We start from the raw sequence: 6,192 nt of genomic DNA on the forward strand, positions 1-6,192 counted from the left end.
CCTCACGCCAGTCAGAGTGGCCAAAATGAACAAATCAGGAGACTATAGATGCTGGCAAGGATGTGGGAACCCTCTTGCACTGTTGGTGGGAATGCAAACTGGTGCAGCCGCCCTGGAAAACAGTGTGGAGGTTCCTCACAAAATTAAAAATAGATCTACCCTACGATCCAGCAATAGCACTGCTAGGAATTTACCCAAGGGATACAGGAGTGCTGATGCATAGTGGCACTTGTATCCCAATGTTTGTTTATAGCAGCACTTTCAACAATAGCCAAATTATGGAAAGAGCCTAAATGCCCATCAACTGTTGAATGGATAAAGAAATTGTGGTTTATATACACAATGGAGTACTATGTGCCAATGAGAAAGAATGAAATATGGCCCTTTGTAGCAACGTGGATGGAACTGGAGAGTGTGATGCTAAGTGAAATAAACCATACAGAGAAAGACAGATACCACTCTTATGTGGATCCTGAGAAACTTAACAGAAACCCATGGGGGAGGGGAAGAAAAAAAAAAAGAGGTTAGAGTGGGAGAGAGCCAAAGCATAAGAGACTCTTAAAAACTGAGAACAAACTGAGGGTTGATGGGGGGTGGGAGGGAGGGGAGGGTGGGTGATGGGTATTGAGGAGGGCACCTTTTGGGATGAGCACTGGGTGTTGTATGGAAACCGATTTGACAATAAATTTCATATATTGAAAAAAAAATCGCAGTGAGATATTTGTTAATACCCATTACAATGGCATGAAAGAAAAAGCAAGAAAGAAAGAAAGGAGGAAAGAAAGAATGAAAGAAGGAAAGAAAATCCCAAGTGTTCATGAGGATGTGTAGAAATTTCACCCATATGGATTGCTAGTGGAAACATAAAATGGTATAGCTGCAGTGGAAAACATTACAACAGTTCCTCAAAAAATCAAACTTGTAATTACCTTATGACCTAGCAATTCTACTTCTGGGTATATACAAAAAAGAATTGAAAGCAAGGACTTGAATAGATATTTGCATAGCAATTTTCATAGGAGCATTGTCTATAATAGCCAAAAGGTAGAAACAATCCAAATATCTATCAACAGATTAATGGGTAAATAAAATGTACAATTCCATATGATGGAGTATACAGCCATATAAAGGAATAAAATACCGATACATGCTACAACATAGATGAACCTTGAAAACATTATCCTAAGTGAAATGTACCTGACACAAAATGATAAATGTTATATGATTCCACTTACATGAGGTATCTAGAGTAGACAATTCATAGAGATAGAAAGTCAAATGGTGGTTACCAAGGAACTGATAGGAGGGAGAAGTGAGGAGTTGCAGTATAAGGATACAGAGTTTCAGTTTGTGATGATCAATTTTTCTGGAAATAAAGGGTGGTGATGATTGCCCAGCAATGTGAATGTGAATGTGAATCCCCAGTACCTGATAGGTCCCCATCTGTTCATTTAGATTTAAAGAATACGATGCAGGAAATAATATTCAGACAAACAACAGCTGAAAGAGACATCTCAAATCTTAATGTATCTTCCAGATAGAGGACACATTCCACTGCAGAGGACACACTTAGATATAAAACATGAGTTTGGGAAAGGTAAGGACCACTTTAATGCTGAGTACACATCCACATGAGAAGTTACATCAAGTCACATGTCCCCAGTGTAACTCATCAATCAGGGGTTTCACTAAAAAAATGCTGCTATAATCAGGATAGCATGGAGGTGACATTCCACATTATCCCAGCCTACCAGTCTGGGGAGCAGTATTAGAAAATAAATAAGGGAGTGACTGGGTGGCTCAGTTGGTTAAGTGTCTGACTTCAGCTCAGGTCATGATCTCGCAGTTCATGGGATGGAGCCCCGCATCGGGCTCTGTGCTGACAGCTCAGAGCCTGGCGCCTGCTTTGGATTCTTTGTCTCCCTCTCCTTCTGTCCCCGCCCCCCTTCTCTCCCCCGCCCTCTCTCTCTCTCTCAAATAAACATTAAAAGAAGATACATAAGGTTCATATTTTTCAAGGTCTCTGAGTTTAGGGTACAATTTTACACCAGCTGTTCACTCTTTACCTGCAGATGCTATTCCAGATGTTTGACTCTGCCATAGGATGGATCCTCCAATTACAGCACTAAACATAAAGCCCATAGAATACAATTCAGCACTTTATTTTGTAACGACATTTTAAGTAGTTTTTGCCTGTCAGTAACAGTAAGTCAAATCAGCCATAGCGAGGCACCAAATAGAGAAAATCCACACAAGGTGGGCAGGTGTTCTGCCCAGGTACTGGGGATTCACATTCACATTCACATTGTTGGGCAATCATTACCATCCCTATGTCCAGACCAGCTGCGCACCATTGATGGGTTACAGACAGATAGGCAGACAAGCTGTAAGACAGGCAGAAAGGAAGACATCATAACAGACAACATACAACTGTACATGCAGATAGAACTTCTTAGTCAGGGGTTCAAGTAGATGGCTGGCAGGATGATAAGATATGACAATGAGGGATTGGCAGCAGGCAGTTAATGAAGCTTGGATGCTAGTCATCAGGTAGGAGTTAGTAGGACTCATTTCTTGGATGTGGGTTTCTGAAGAGGGTCTGGGAAGGTCAACATGTCCAAGGTATGGTACTCAACTCAGAGGGACAGGTTACTAATACTAGGATTCTTAGAGTATCTTCAGGGAAGAAGACAAATTAGGACACCAGCTCCTGGAACTGAGGTGCAAATCAAGATGAAGAACATCAGTAAGACATTTAATGCTTAATAAATAAGTGACTAACTTGTATTCTAAATTCTCTTCAACAGGATAATTTGTCCTTGTGCTAAGAAGGAGCCCTAAAAAACCGGAGTTATACATTTCAACTGTGGTAACTATCTAGACCTTCTATTTGTGTAGAGCAGCCTCCAACATTGTTATTATTGTTATCACGTTGATATATTTACAGTCTTTAACGTCTCCTCTATGTTCATGGTCTTTCACAGAGCTTACTGCCTACTCAGAAGGACCTAGCTAATACTTGCCAAATTTTTAGTAAACTCAAAGAGAAAGAATGCACATTATGGCAAGAGTGGGGAAATGTACACTTTCATATGCTTCTCATATAATTAAATCTGACAGTTTTCAAAGGGCTTTCAGCAGTATCTATCAGTGTTACAATTCCTATCTATTTGATCCAGAAATTCCACACCTAAGAATCTTTCCTGAAGACTATATAAAGACAGAAGTCTAAAGGCACCACTTGAAAGCTTGTTGTTGCCAAAAATTAGAGACCCTAGATCATACAATTTTGATGATGACCAAATATATTAATATTTATAAAGTGCTTAGAATAAAGTCAGGCATATAGTACATGCTTGTTGAATAAAATCTATATGCATCTAAAAGGCAGGGTGGGGGGCGCCTGGGTGGCTCAGTCGGTTGAGCGACCAACTTCAGCTCAGGTCATGATTTCATGGTTTGTGAGTTTGAGCCCGTGTTGGGCTCTGTGCTGACAGCTCAGAGCCTGGAGCCTACTTCGGATTCTGTGTCTCCCTCTCTCTCTGTCCCTCCCCTGCTCATGCTCTGTCTCTGTCTCAGAAATAAATAAATATTTTTTAATAAATAAATAAATAAATAAATAAATGGCAGGGTGGATAGTAAATACTGCCTTATTTAAACAATAGAATGTATGATGCTCTTAAAAATAATGAAGTAGAGATTCATAAAAATATATTATTGAGTGGAAAAGTAGTTTACAAACCCATGTATGGTGTGATTCCACTTTTATAAATACATATGTATGAGCTATGTAATATAATACAAATAGACATACACATGTCTAAGCTTTCCCTAATTTTTGTAATCAAATGTCACACATTTGGGTATTGTGCTTGGAAAATTATTAATCATTCTTGAATAAGAAGAAAGAATAAAATTCCTAGCATTGCTTTCATTTCTCTGAAGGGCTAAGTGGAAAAGATTCCACATGCTTCACATACAATAAACATATAGGTACAGTGGTACCAGCTAATTCTCACTGAGCCTCAGGAAAGCCAGAAACTTTGGAGCTCTAAAGAGTGGTACTGTAACTAAAGAGAGAGTGTCTGAGGTTGTTTGGGACAACTATTAAAATCTAAGCACTTACCACCATCTTTGAAAGAAACTAAGGATAAAAAGGGCTAAGGTTTCTGAAGACATTCCTACCATCTGAGCAAGAGAAAAGCAAACAACAGTCATAGAATTCCCCAGATAAAAAAGACTGGATGCTGGGCTGACCCTGAGAAGGTGCGTGGGTACTTGAGATTGAGGGGTGCTGAAATATCCTTACTAATTTCCTTATGTATTAAAGTTTTTATTGTTGTTGTTGAACCCTTGATTCTACGAGGGAAGTTTCCTTTACATAAACTCCAGGGTTAAAGGCAATTTTTCAATTTTAGAAGTTTTCCCTGCAATTTAGTAATTCTGACTATTCTTTTTTCATCTTACACCTACTTCTCACTTTTGTGTTATTTCCTAATTGTCTATGTAAAACTTAAATTGATTGCTTCATATTTTCAAACAAATGGAAAACTTCATGGCCTGTAACTGTACCTAATAGTTCACATCTTCATCATAGTTTCTAAGGACAAAATTTTGCATATTACTGGTTTTCTGTAAATCCTAATGAAACAGGTAAACAAATCTCGGCTTTAATATGATTAAACAACAGGGATAGAGGCCCAATCCTAGTGATGGATGGCATGATAATTATGGGTTTTTTCACCATAATAATCACTAGAATTTTAATGCAATTAGAAATCTAATTATTCATAATTGAAATGCCTGCTGTCCATTAACATACTCATCTGAATATATTTAGATTTCTCCAATGTGTTATTTTTACTCTCACATTTTAGGCATAGGAAAAAAGTATAGAGGGTACAATGAATTTTTCCCTGTAGGGTGCCAATGTTTCTATTGTACATGAAATTTTTATGTCTAGAAACTTTTTTTTAATATTTATTTATTTATTTATTTGGAGAGAGAGAGAGAGCATGAGCAGGGGAGGGGCAGAGAGAGAGGGAGAGAGAAAACAAGCAGTCTGTATGCAGCATGGAGCCCAACACAAGGCTAGATCTCACAATTTTGACATGGTAACGCTGAGATCATGACCTGAGCCAATATTAAGAGTTGGATGCTTAACCAACTGAGCTACCCAGGTGTCCCTACATCTAGAAACTTTAAAGTTTTGCCAACACATTCTGAGATTTAGGAAAAGCAGTGCATGTGGTTTCAAACTTTCTTCTGTTTGTATCTACTAGAAAGCTATTACAACCCCTTAGAAATGGCAAAAAACTATTACCACCACTAAATATTCAGAAAAAGCTGTACTACAATCAAGTAAAATTAAAAGTACATTTTTTAAGGCTCAAATGTTAAAACAGTTTTAAAATTCAGCTCAAGTAATAGAGTCAAAGTAATGTTAGTGTTAAGAACCTTATCTATGTAAGTATCAGTCCTTTAGAAATGAATGAAAACCATAAATGAGGAATAAGTAGTTTTAACTGTACTCACTCTTATTCACTTTTAATAACGTACAATTTGCATTATTGTCTTAGAATTCAGTTAATCGTAGTTAGAAGCCCATACTTTCATTTCCTATTACATGTTGTTACCCACTCCAGTTACTTCCAGATTCAATACCTTCCTCAAAATTAACTCCTCAGAAGAGTCACAGTGAGTCTCCGGTAATTGTTTCTAATGGTTTTGCAATGATCTGAATTATATCTCTAAGGCAATTTTGCTCTTTGATGCCAGCGTTCAATAACATTTCCTTGTCTTTCAACTTACTCGTTTTTAAAAACTCGCATTATTCCCACAAGATCTAATGACTTCTAAGCCCACTTGTGAAAAAAATAGAATATTTCTCAGTTTTGTTTAACCACTTAGAACAATGGGAAAGATACGTAAAAAGAAATCAATGGAAAATAAATAAACAAACAAACAAACAACCACACACACAAAAACAAATAAAACTTGGTGAGGTTTATTCTGAAAATCCTGGTTTTCATGTGGATATAACTGTAGTAATGTTTGGAAATGTTAAAATGGGAGATAAGAATTGTTGTCAACCTTCCAGGTCCCCCTGTTATTTTAGTGATACCCCCTCCCAGTATTATGTTTTATCGTCTGCATCCACTTGTGTGTGTGTGAATCACTGACCTGTAACTA

The sequence above is a fragment of the Lynx canadensis genome, chromosome C1, assembly GCF_007474595.2.
Source record: "Lynx canadensis isolate LIC74 chromosome C1, mLynCan4.pri.v2, whole genome shotgun sequence".
NCBI lineage: Eukaryota > Metazoa > Chordata > Mammalia > Carnivora > Felidae > Lynx > Lynx canadensis.